Raw genomic sequence first — 13,736 nt, 5'->3', positions numbered from 1 at the left:
AACAAATGACCAAGGGCGAAAGTAATAAAAGAAGGAGTTAAATCTGTGTCGGAACACTTGGAGAGCTTTCTAGAAAATATTTTTTCCCTTTTCCCTCTGCTTCTTTGACCTCTATCAAAGGATATGGAACACAAAGTGGTTACCTGGAGTGGGAAGAAGGGGGATGCGGTGAAATGGCATGCAGAAGGGAAAGAAGATATTGCATTAAAAAGAAAAACTCCCCAAATAAAAGCAGCATGTGGGGCCTCCCTGGTGGTGCAGATGTTGAGTGCTGGGTTACGAAGCTGCCCCCAGCCTCTGTAGCACCAGTTCCATCCCTGGCCGCTGGGTGAGGGTCCCACATGGCGTGCAGATCTCTCCTGCCGCCCGCTGCTCCCTTCAGCAGTGTATTTTGTCAGTCTGCCTGTTCTGCTCCCCGCTCTGCCTCTGGTGAATTCTCTCGCCCTCCCGTGCTTCTGACTGTACCCAGTGCTTGTATGTATAAATAAAAATAAATAAATAAATAAATGTTTTTTAAAAAAAGCAGCATGCATAAAACAGTCTCATTTATGTTACATGATACATGAGTTTATGCGTATTATGTATGCAAAATATTGTCAACAAATGACTTTGTGAACATCTTAGGGTGATGGGATTTCAAGTGATGTTTTAAATTTCTCTCTTACATGTCTATATGTTATTGAAAATATTCCAAAGAGCCTGTGTTCATTATATAAACCGAAACAACAAAAGCTGTTATCATGGTGAAGAGAAAGAAACTTGTCAAGGATCCATCATCCATGAGTCTACCTGATATTACTTTAAAACAAAATTGTTAACTGGTCTTATTCTGGAGCAGACCTGTTCCTTTATTTTACTCTGTGGTGAAGGAAGTAGTATTTCTTTTATATATATATATTCTAACGCTCCCCTCTCTTACTACGAAGAAGTTTCCTCGGTATTTTGAGAATTGTTAAATAAGTATACATGCTCCATTTCTAAATAGGAAGCATTTTATAGATTTGGTTTTTGTCTGTTTGATCAATTTTGCTGTTTCCCTCACTCAAGAACAGAAAACGAAGACTGCGAGGAATCAAAGTCTCTGCCCAGCTCCAGGAGACTTAGGGTGCTCCCCCCAACCCCCAACCCCCAGGAGCTACAAATAAATTGAATGACAATTCTGAAGCTTCTCAGTCTCCAAGACAGTATCTACCACTTGTTCCAGCTAAGCTTCCAAGCAAAGGCCCCCTCTCACTCTGCTCTTCTCTGGAACAGTCTGCAAGTTCAGGCTACAGGGCCACTGCAGCAGAATGCTCCCTGATTAGAGAACCACCATTATTCTCCTCCCACTGCCCAGGGAAAAGAAGTGCAGGCCAGTGGGCAAGCTTTCAAGTGTGAGAGTGCTGGCTGCCTCAGGCCTGTCATCAGGACAGTCTGGCTGGGCCTTCTGTGAGCCTGTTTCATCAAAAGCTCTCTGACTAGTGACTTAAGCCAGCAAAACTCCCACAATAGAAACCACCTGGAGAAGGGCCAGGCAGAGGCCTTGACAGCAACATTCTAGGCCCGGGGAGAGATGCTGCAGGTCCAGGGCTGCAGCAGAGTGACCAGTTCCTCCAGTCGCCCACAGCGCTGCCCTGGGGACTCATGTTGCCACTCAATTAAAACAATAGGCTCTGTGTGTCTTCAATATAAGCTATTGACTCAGAATCATAAAGGCCGAGAGCAGGAACCAGGGAATCCTAGTATCTAGCTTTGGAAGACAACTCAGAAGACATCTGGTCCTGTCTCCCTACCTAGGTATTTCTTCTAAAGAAGCTAAATGCAGTGAAAGTGTAGCCACAGCATCTGGTATATGTGGAGACACATCCAAGCTAGCAAATGTAAGCAGTGTTGTTGGTTTTTTTTTTGGTGGTGCTAACCACAAATAATGAAACAGTAAATGAACCCCCAAGATGTCACTTTTCCTTGGTCACTACCTGAACTACTCGTCCTCAGAAGTCTCTGGAACTTTTACTCTCTAAAATCTTCATCCTCCATTAGAGGAGGCTTGAGGAGAAAGAGAGGTCTTTGAAAACTCTTTAAAATGACTTCACTACTTCTTTCAAGGGTCTGGTCTTACAGACCACCCCTGAGAGAAACAGGAGAAAATGGGACATTCTTAACTTTCCTGTTTCAGAAATATGGACTATTTTTGTTGCTATCCCCCCCCTCCTTGCCCCAATTTTATTTTAGCTTTAAAATCTAAAAACAAGCAAATAAAAACAGCCTGTTCTGTGAACTATGTAGAATCAGAGCTAATTTAGTTCCCTCCTTCCTCCCATTGCAGACTGGCCACAGCCTGTGAGCTTTACAAAATAACTTGTCACCCACTCAACTCCCCTTCTCATTCTTAAAGGAAAATATTTATATTATGCCACAGAAAGGGTTTCCATGGCAGTGATGACTATAACACTGTTGCCTTGACGACCACTTTAGTCCATTTTGAGTGATCTGAAATCCCCTCCACAGACAAATAAGGAAAATCTGTCAAAAGTGCTGTTGTGTTGGTGACTCCCCCACCGCTTCTCCCTCTGTCTTCTCCAGCTCATGTCCTATACACTCGCAGGAACTTTCCACATTGCCTCCCCTCCAGGCTTGCCCTTGCCTTTCCCTAATCCACTGTGGAGACACTTGCAAAGAGCTTTGCAAAGGGTTAAGGACTGGCATGCAAAGTCACTCCAAAGATAACAGGAGATGGAGTAAACACATAGATGTCCTTTTTCTGGAGCTCGCTGCCTGCCCCTGGAGACTGGGTGAGCCGTGCTCTCTGTCAGCCTAAAGCAGCACCAATGGGAGGGTTTTGCAGACAAGAAAGACCAGCCCTCCCAAGTGCAGCTCCCATGCACAGCATGCTGGTAAGTCGCCTCTCTGCGTCCAGTTCCCTCATCTATAATGATGGAGTTGGGGAAAGAGTTCTAACTCCTACTTTGGAAAAATTGTTACCCCAAGAATGTACCATCCTCCATTTCCCAGAAGCACTAAGACTTTTCTTAGCATGGCTGCTGAGGACCCACACAGGACCTTGGGATTTGAGAAATCCTGGAGAGAGAAGGCACACGCCCGCAGGCTGAGTCAGGGCCTTTTCAACCACAGAGCACAAGGCCGCGCACACGTAGGAAAGCAGCATCGAGTTACTACCTCGCCATTGGCATAGTGGGCACTAAACTGTAAATCCCATCTGCAGGGCCACCCTTTTTACTGGAGAAGATGCTCCAGCAAGCTGATTTAATAAATAAAAGAGACTTCTCTGGGAAGCTGTGGCTTTTCTCTTGGTGGAAATATCTTTAAGCAATTTGTGTCCATCTCTGGGGTTTTCTTTGCCTCTTACCTTTGAAAAGCAGCTTGAGAAGCTAGTATGCAGGTCTGCTGTCTGTCATTCTTCCTCTCTGCTTCTCTGATTAACTGGAAGAAAGTTTTTCAAGCAATTTTATATTTATTTATATATTTTTATATCATTTTTCATTTTTTTATGAAAAACGAAAACAGAAAATGTTTGCTTTCTTTACTCAGATGTGGTCCCCATAGAAATTCCTCCACCAGTTCACCCGTGCACCATCGCCATAGTTAAGTGCTTTTTTTTTTAATGGGGAATAAAGCTGTCTAAATCATCTTTATCAGTTTTGTAAGTAGGTATGGAAGCCACTGTACAAGCATGGTATGGAGACCAGGAGAAATGCAAGAAATCCCGGGGGAAAAGGAAAATCAAGAAAGGAGAAGCAGATGCAGCTTCAGAGAAACAACTTCCTCAGAGCACTTCTTGGGAAGGAACACGTCTGCTAGCCTCCCCAGACAGGTGCAGACTTCTCTCTAACTGAGAGGCAGGAGGATTCGGCATTAAGGTGTAGATTTTGGAGTCCAAAGGCCAAGTGAGGAATGTGCCTGTGACCAATCTATAGTTCAAACCACCGGCCGGTAACTCTCACTCCTCCATAGCTGGTCTTTACATCTGTGAAAAGGGAGAAGCCACATCTATTTCAGGGGCTGTGTGATGGTTATTTTTGTGTGTCAACTTGTCTGGGTTGTAGTCCCCACACGTCTCCTCAAAAACTAATCTATGTCTTGGCATGAAGGTGATTCGTAAATGTTGTTAACTTCGAAAATCAATTGACTTTAAGTCAAGAAGGTTGCTTTTAATAATGTGTGTGGGCCTCATCCAAGCAGTGGAAGACCTTAAGAGTAAAAACTGAAGTTTCACGGCGAAGAAATTCTGTCTCAATATTAGAGCATCAAGTGCTGCCTGAAACTCTAGCCTGCTGACCTGTGACCAGGCTCCACAACTGTGTAAACCAATTCCTTAAAATAAATCTTGTCTTTCTCTGTCTTTGTCTCTTTCCATGAATAGACAGATAGATGGAAAGTCTGTTTCTCTGGAGAAGACTCACTGGTATGGGTTGCTTGGTGATTGAGATAACACACACGTACTGGACATGTCCCGTAGTCCACTCCACTGTGTGTAGCCTGTATAAGTGGGAGCCAGCCTGTCCATGGGCTCTGGTGATTAAGAGATCACATTTTGCCCCCACCTTCCCTCTTGACTGCAGACCACAGCTGTTGGGAAGAGGCAGTGGTTGGCACCTGAACTAAAGGCAGCCAATCATGGTCTGGACTGATCTAATCCAAAAAGATGAGTCAGGTCAAATAGTTTTCTGTTCTTAGGAGCTTGAATAGGAACTTAAAAAAAAGAATTCACCAGTTTATAAACAAGTCAGGTCAATGGTGAATCATTTGAAAAGATGCATAGCTGGCAGTTGTGGAATAGGACTTATCTTATTCAATCCATATTATGTTTTGCATTTTTGTGAATCTGTTACCAATATTTAGAATATGGGAGATTTTACATAATTCTAGCTTTCTGGCTTCTCTTTAAAAGCCATAAACTCTGCAACACAGGATCTGAGTAGTTTCAATCAGCAAGAGTTGGAATGCAATTGCCTTTTTACATGGATCACATGTTATCCCAACTACCAGCCTCCACCATGCCCTACAGTGCTCTACCCGGCCAGCCTCATCTTTATGTTACCTGCCAGGCAAATGTAGGTATTTGCACTTGCTACCCCTGAGTTAGATGGAAAGTCCCTGGATCAGTGCTTCTTAGAAATCAGAGTCTCCTTGAATTCGGAGCCACCTACAGCTCCAGATTTTAGAATCCAAACCTTAATGTGTTTCCTGTGCCAGAATTTCCATGCTGCTCCTCCGGCTCTTCTATATGGAGCCTTACAAATCCTCTGTACTCAAACTAGCATGAATGGGTGTCTCCTTCTTGCACTATCAAAAGTTCCATGTAGAAATAGGGGTGACCATGAAAACTGTCCCCTTCTCAGCTCTCTGATGCTGTGGTGTCACAATGAGCACTGAGGTGGACTCCAGCCTACATTGATTGATGATGGAAGAGAACTGTGATCCTGGGATCAACTAGGCACCAGAGCTGGGCCACTTTTGCCAGGAGAGATCCAGGATGAGAGCGACCGCTAGCTGGCTCATTGCCAACAGTTGGATCAATACCAAGGTAACTGCTATGAGGTGCCTACCTGAGGTTCCCTAGAACCAGTGCAAGTATGACATATTTGGGTCCTCTGGTTACTTAAGGAAGTTAAAGATAGTATCCAGCAGGACATTGGGGATGTCGATCCACACCAGCAATGAGACCAGACCTAGCATGGAGACCCCCTGCTGCACTCCAGAAGGGATCTCAAGGCACCCAAGGCAGTAGCTGTGGCGATTGTGAAGGGCACTGGGAAAGGTTATTTATCAACCACTGTTATGGTTGACCCTGTGATGACAGGACTTTAATTCACAGAGTAACCATCCCTGAATGGTCATACTGGATATTGGGGCCTCATTGCTGCTAGTTTGTTGAGAGCACAGCATTGGTGCTGGAGTGGGTTAATGCCGCCAGAGCCCTGAGAATCTTCATTTACTGCTTTGGCAAGGATTTTGGTTCAGAGATATTGGGGGAATCCCAGGGACAGCAGTTTGCTGTCACGGACGCCCAAGATTTCTGCTTATGAGCCACCACCTCAGTGCTCAGTGAGGTTTTTATTCTTGCCTTCTAGATACATCCATAGCAGTGGAGGCATGTGTAGGCCTGGCCCAGACCTGGGCCAGTGGGTGAGAGGAGGACCCCTTGTACATAATCCTCTGCTTGTTTTGACAGTGGGAATCTCCTCAACATCAAGTTTTCAATCAATAGCTCGAGTATGGAGCATGATTATCTTAGAAAAGCGGAAAACAGAGCAGTTCTCTTGACATTTTCCATGACTGGGTGGGTGATAAACCACCATGTGTACCTGAATTGGGTCTCTCTCATTTGAAAACAAGTTTTAAAATTCAGATTACTCTCTGAATCTAGAATAACTTTACATTCAAGGCGGAGAACTTGAAGAAGACTTCAGAGAACAAAGAAAAGCATAAATACTAAGGTTACCTGATGGTGGAGCACACTGCAGTGCTGAGCTGTGATTGCTTCATCTTGGCTTAGCCCCAGAGCTCAGGAGGCAGGGGAGGGGATCGGTTGATCTCAGATAAAGCCACCTTGCGTTCTCCCACCTGTGGAGCCAGCAACTTAATGTTAATCTGTGAACACCCAGTAGCCTGCACCATGTGCCAGGGTTTTCTCTAAGCTTTAGAATAATGTTTCACATTCTGCAGCCAGAGAAATTCCTAAATTCTTTCCAACATTGCCTTAAATCAAGCTGATCCTTTCAGGAAGCCACCTTGGTCTCTCCCTAGAAGCAGCGGTGATTAATTCCTTTCATGTTGCCACACAAAGTCAGTTGTTCTTTTTAAATCAGAGTGGCCCTAGTGTGTGTCCCCCATGCCAGCCCAGCATACCCAGGACTAAGTCTGGAAGGCCAGCTGCTTCTCTCCTAACTCACCCCTTTGTCTGGCACCTCTCCCAGACTCAATGGGGAGACCCCATGACTTCGACATCTCCCTCAACCAGCTCCAACACTCATTTCAGCTTGGCCAGCTAGCATGAGCTTCTGAGATATGCTTGAACTAAGCCACTCATGGAACACGGTCCCAGGAGAAGAACATCTTTTCTGTTCTACATGCCTGTGGCCCCGGAGTCAGGATCTAATCCAAACAAACTCCCGCAAGTCCTGCTTAATCCTCCAAATTACTTTCTTCTGACAATAAGCCTCTTCTATGTACCTGCTGTGTTCCAGGTCCAGCGTGGGTGTGGGGGAGGATGTCTGCTGATTAAGACGGGTCCACCATCAAGGAATCAAAAGGTCTTGGAATGTGAGAACAGAAAAAGGCAGGACTGTCATTATCCTCTGTTATCCTGAGGAAGGGACAGTGTGGGAACATGTCTTGTTTCTCCAGGTTTCCACTGTTAGCATCAAAGCCCAATCCAGAACACATTTCTTTGGATTCTTTGGCCAGGTCTTTGATAATCTACCATGAAAGGGTAAACTTTAGGTTTCCCTCTTCACTTTGGGTGAAGAGGGCTGGGCAGGGCTGAATTAAATTGGAGAGTATAGACCCCTCTAGAGGTAACCCCTACTTCACAAACTTCCCTACTTCTTCCAGGCTATGCACCCTGCAGGTGGGCCCAGAGGAAGATGAATAAAGTCTGGCTAAACCCTGTCCCTTAGATCTGCTTGGTTAAACACCTTAATAACTAAAGCTTCTTAGGGGCCTCCCCAGTGGCGCAGCTGTTGAGCACTGGGTTGCGAAGCTGCCCGGCAGCCTCTGCAGCGCCGGTTCAATCCCTGGCTGCTCCCCGGCCACCAGAGGAGGGTCCCACATGGTGCGCAGACCTCTCCTGCTGCCCGCTGCTCCCCTCAGCAGTGTATTTCGGTCCCTCTGCCTGCTCTGCTCCCCGCTCTGGCTCTGGTGAATTCTCTCCCCTCCTGCGCTTCTGACTGTACCCAGTGCTTGTATACATAAATAAATAAATAAATCTTAAAAAAAAAATACTAAAAAAATTAAAAAATAACTAAAGCTTCTTCAATGCCCTTTGCATGTCCTAGCAGAGAGGTTTGATTTCAACGTACATAAGAATTGAGGTGGGGTCAAAATCAGGGGGTTGCAATTGCATGGGGAATATAAAAATAAAATAAAATAAAATAAAGAATTGAGGTGGGGGGAAGGTTACACTGTGGATTCCTGGACCTTCCTGGGAGATCCTGAGCCAGAACCAGTGGCTGACACCACTGCTGGTGAAAGTTACTGAGGGAGAGGACAGAGCACTGGACTAGTCACTAGTCTGGGAATCCGAAGCTAGATGACTGGCCCAAAGGACTTTCTGTTCTGACATCCCAGGGGTGTGTCACATAAGGAAACTTTTTGTTTGACTGAACAGACAGACACAGAGTTGGGGCATTGGTCACACTTCATTCCCCTTGCAAAATGCTCCATGGATAGTACAGCCTCCTACAGGTGAAACTGGAGAGGCCTTCTTGCCCCATAGGAACATCCTAGGTCTACTGACAACTTCTTAACATGTCTGCCCTTCCCAAGAGACCCTGAGAACAGCCCAGACTGGGACTCGGGGTCTGAGTGGGTGGGGTCCTCCAGACTCAATTTTTTGTGTCCTCTTTCCCCACTGACATGTCTCTTCTGAGGATTCTCATTCATACGCCTAGGAGGGGATGAGCTCATAGACACAAAACACATGATCTTCTCAGGGCTGAGAACAGAAGGGGCTCTGGGTAGTCAACTCCAGACCAGAGTGGAGGGGTGGAGCTAGCCTGCCTGTCCAGCTCCATGGAACTGGGGGCTCCATGAAGGGTCTAGAACTCAGTTCCAATCCCAGAACTCAGTTCCAATCCCAGAACTCAGTTCCAATCCTGACTCTCATCAGCTTACACACCCCTGGGATGTCAGAGAAGTGACCCAGCTCCTCTGAGCCTCTGAGTTTCCTCCTCTCAAAAAACCAAATGGGAAAAATCAAGTTTACCCACAGGGCTGTCGTGAGAATGAAATCTGAGTACATGGATAGAGCATCTGACACTTTTACAAGGGTTCAGCAATCCTTGTCTGTCCCCTCCACCTACATTTCTTTCTTGTCACTATCCTCTGCTTGGAGGAAGGTGTCACTGCCGAATCTCTTCAGCCTTAGGAGTCCTCCAGATAGGATGGGAGGTGGAGGACGCCTCCTCTTTTTAGTGTTATTGAAAAATATTCAAAAGAAACCTTTACACCGAAAGCAACTCTGGGGAAACAAAGGGAAGTGAACAAAGCAAATATAAATCCATAAAATGAAATGCAGATTACAGCTCCTACCAGAGTCTCTGACAAGCCCCCACAGCTCCCAGGACAATGGAACCCTCTGGAGCTTCAGTTGTTCCTGGCTGAAAATTGAAGGTCTGTCCCTCCCGTGGGGCCTCCTCTGCTTCTGGGCTGTTTTCTTAGCCCAGGAGGGTGGGAGGTGCAGGAGGTGGAGGCTCCGAAAGCACTTTGCAACTCTTCCATGCTTCTATGGCTCCTGGCCCAACCCACACATACCCTTCCCACACCCCCCACTCTACTGGCAGCCCCTGAAGGACCAGAACCACAGCCGAGATGCGTGGAGCTACACAAAGCCTGTCACGACTTAGAGCTTGGGGGACTCACCCTACCGGGCTGAACAACAGCAGAAGCAGGAGGCTGATGGCGCTGCCTTTCCTGTATCTGGGCCAAGCTGTAAACAAGGGCTGCTGGGGCTGAGAAAGGAGAACAGGAGTATCAGCTCCTGTGCTGGAATCCCCAGCTCATAGCCCACCTCCCTACTCACTCCTGGGAGGGTGGGTTGGGGGCCTTGGAGGGCAGGCTCCTTGCTGCAGTCACCTCAAGGATAGGAGAGCCCTCCCCTCAGCTCACTGGGACTGAAGGAAGAGGACCGCTTGCCCAGTGCTCCCAACCAGACAAACAGCAAGACAAGGAGAGGCAGCTGCTTTGCTGGCACAGTAAGGGTTAAGTAGGGCCTCCTGGGCCCAGACCTGAGAAGGATGGGCTCAGGGAGCTGGAAAACTTGCCAGTGAGTGATTTTCAGCAGCTGAGGGTGCTTAGAAGGGAGAAAGAAACCTGGGGGCATCTGGGTTTATAGATGTGAGGGTCCACCTTGGGAAGAGGAGTTTGCCATAGTTATAGGTCTTTTCAGAATGAGAACAGAATGAGAGCTGGGAGGGTAGAAGTTGCAGAAAGAACATTTTGCCACAGGTACTGTTGACAAAGGAGTAAGCCCTACACTGAAACCGTTGCAGGGCTGATCTCTTTAGACTGTTGAAGAGAGATTCTGCAAGTCCTCACATTAAGTCCTCCCTAGGGTCCCCAGTAGGATCTTGGCAACTGCAAGTTTAAGCGAAACCACATATAATAAAACCAGGTCCTTGAAGAGTATCTTTTTATTAGTTGGCTGGGATTTCTTTTCTCCTCATCATGTTATAATGAAATGACACGGGACGAAATGCTGCCATCTGAGGCCCTGCTATTTACTGCTGATGGCATATGAGTTCCGAAGGGCCTAGTTCGCCCTCATCAATAATCTGAACAAGTTAGTGATATACAAGGCTGGTTTCAGCACGTATGTGTGAGCTTCCCAATCAGAACATAAAAACCAGCATCTCAAGGAGTAAACTTCCAGACCCATTCCCTTGAACATCGCCGCTGAACTTTTAGGGCTTGTCCTGACAAGTCTAGCTCTCAGCTCACAGGTGTCTATTTATAGTCTATTTGTAGCCAAAGCCTGTCTGGGCCTCCCTGAGTCTGGGGAACGTGCTGCTGGATTACAAGGTTGTAATCATGCCCTTGCCCGCGGGAACATGGCAGTCTCACTCGGCCAGAGGCAGAAGAGAAGGCATCCCTTTTGTGTCAGGCTCTGGTCTTAAGACATTGCTGTCTAGTGAGTGGGCTGAGACCAGAAATGCTTCAGTGCACCCCATTCAAGACAGTGCCGGGGAGCCAAATCAGAGAGATTGCAGTTCCTCCTCATTATTCCCAGAATGACACGTTTACATTACCTGCAATTGACCTAAACCACCTCCTGTGCAGCTTGGAACAAGGGGATAGTTCGCTTCAGATGCCAGCCAACCCCAGACCTGGGTGATGCCTCTTCCTCCTATAAACCACTGTTGTGCTCTCACTTAGCTTATATAGGAGGACATTAGTATAGGCCCCCAGGAGGACTGGTAGCGCGGAAAGCACCCCCAAGGGTGGTCTACAAGTTCCTCTGAGTAGCCTCAGGAACTGAACTGAGCCTTTTGGGAGACATTGGGGTGTAGAGCCCTGTACTCCCAGCTGAGTGTACAAGCTCAGGTTGGGGCCACATGACTCACAGTGGTGAACAGAGAATGTCCTGGAATGTCCTTGAAATGACTCAAGAGCCAGCAGGGTGATGTGACTTCCAATAAGCTTATCCAGTGATGCCTGGAATGTCAGGGCAGCTCTGTGTTCCCCACTGAGGCTCATCAACACCAGAAGCAGAAGGAAAATTGGAACAAGAGCCAGAGAAGATTCAGGTGGGTGGGAAGAGTGAGGTGGGCTACTAGCTAGAGACTGTCACATCCAAGAGGGGTTGGAATTTATTTGCGTCTGAAGACAAAAGTAAAAGCAGTGGGCAGAGAAGTTCTAGGACAGCAGACTCGGATTAGAATAGGGAAAATCTTTTTAAACAGCAGTGCAGCAGTGAAGTGGGCAGGCTGTGGGAGTTTCAGAGGAAAGTGGACCAGAATTGGCCTCGGGGACCAGCCACCTGGCCCTAATCCCCAACCTGGTGAATGGGCTGAGTGTCCTTGGCAAGTTCCTTAGCCTCTTTGTACTCATCTGTAAAGTAGAGGAAATAGCAAGACCTACTTCCTAGGGCCATCGTGAAGGCTAGGTGTCAATGTTTGTAACAGGCATACATATATGTACAGAAGTGTTAGGTATACACAAGGATTTTGTTGCTGGGTGGAATCTGGGCTGGAAGACAAGTGACAGGAATGCTAGTGGCCATTCCTGCACCAGGGAGGAGATTGGACCAGACCATGCTGCAGAGAACAGAGTGTAGGCTTTGCTGATAGATGGTTCTGTTTCATGCCACATACAGACCCCTGTGACCTCAGATGCACCACAGAATCTCTGCATCTCAATTTTCACATTCATAAATGAGGCTGATGTTTCTCACAGCATTTCTCAAGGATTGAATAATCATATATATAGATGACTGCCTCATGATTTTTGTGTTTGTGGGTATTTTTGAAATCTCAAAAATGAATAATGATGAAAGGTTTTGACAAAAGATCACCTATGTGGTCCTGAACACAGAATGGGGGACAGTGGGTCTGATGATGAGCCCCTTCCTGGCAGCCCTCTCTACCCTCCACAGCTCCCAGGACATCAAACTGGTCTTCCTCTGTCTTTTGTTTTTTTGTTTGTACCTTTACTAGTGCCTTCTCTTTCCAGACTGCTTTGTGTGACTCACCCTTCTTTGCAATTAACTCTGATGTTCTGCTGGAGGCTTCCATTACAAATGACTAGAAGAACAGCCATTTCAACAGGGTCTGGCAGGCTGCATTGTTTTACCTCTGTGATTTCCTGCCACAGAAACATACATGGGCCCCTGGGCATGTCATGGCTGGCCGGCCCTCCTCCCCCGGCCCGATTTTGTACACTAACTTGAGTCCCCACAGCAGTCAGCCCCAAGGACCAGGTTTGCATGCACCCACAGGCTCAAGCTGACATGAACCAGAAAGCAAGACTGTGAGGAAAGAAATGTTATTTCTTCTCGAGAATTGCCTTCCATTTAATTCGGGATAATTTTGTTGAAAACCTACTCTGTGTGGGCACACAGGGGGTCAGCCATGGATGTGAAGCAGGCCTCACTCCCTAGAAGCTTAGAATAGGAGATGAAGGCAGGCCCGTGAATAGTCCTGAACCTCAATAATGGCATGGAGCAGTTACTAGGGACCCACAGGGACCCTGAAAAGGTTTTATACAATTGCTGTTTGTTAAGTACCTACTATGTGCCAGGTGTGTCCCACATCTTCTCCTTTAATCTCCCCAACTCAGTGAGGAATGGGATTACTCTCTCCCCATTTTACAGATGAAGAAACTGAGGTTCTGGAAGTTACATAACCAATAAGAGGTAGCACCAGGACAAGATTTTGAGTCCAAAACATGTGTTTCCAGGAGCCCAAGCAGCCTACTACTTAAGGAAGACTGAATTTGAGCAGGGTCTGAAAGAGGTTGGTATTTCAGCTGCTCTGAGGGGAGGACATACCTGCTGTTTCCCTGCTTCCAAACAGATTTAAAAGGCCTGCTATGAGACACACAAATGTCCTCCCTTCTTCTTCCCACAGGGGTTCAGGAGGCCTCTAACAAGCTTAGGGAGGGCCATTCCAGTTCCTCTGTCTAGCCTCCACCTGTGACTCAAGCCTAAATAAATAACCACACAGTCAATCCAAATAGCACTGCCTGTCCCCTGGAACCCACAACCCAGATTGATCTAGCATCTGCTGGGAGATATTACTCAGTTATTCACCATTAGTAACCCATTCCACTCTCTAACTAGCCGAGGCCAAGCATATCTTTTATGTTACCTCAAGGCAAGCCTGTTCTTGCCTCAGTCATAGAGCTTTAGACTATCAGTGTGGAAGACAATGACTGAGGTCAAGCATCTCTTCTTACCATGCTACAGTGGGGGTTCAGAGGTGTCCGGGGCTAGCCTAGGAGTTTCATATGCTTCACCATCTGGAGGGGCAGAACTAAGATTTACCAAACACAGTTTCTGTGGACATTTGTCCTGGGCA

Source organism: Talpa europaea, assembly GCF_964194135.1.
Source record: "Talpa europaea genome assembly, chromosome: 4".
In the NCBI taxonomy this organism is placed as follows: Eukaryota; Metazoa; Chordata; class Mammalia; order Eulipotyphla; family Talpidae; genus Talpa; species Talpa europaea.
This window is presented reverse-complemented; position numbering follows the sequence as displayed.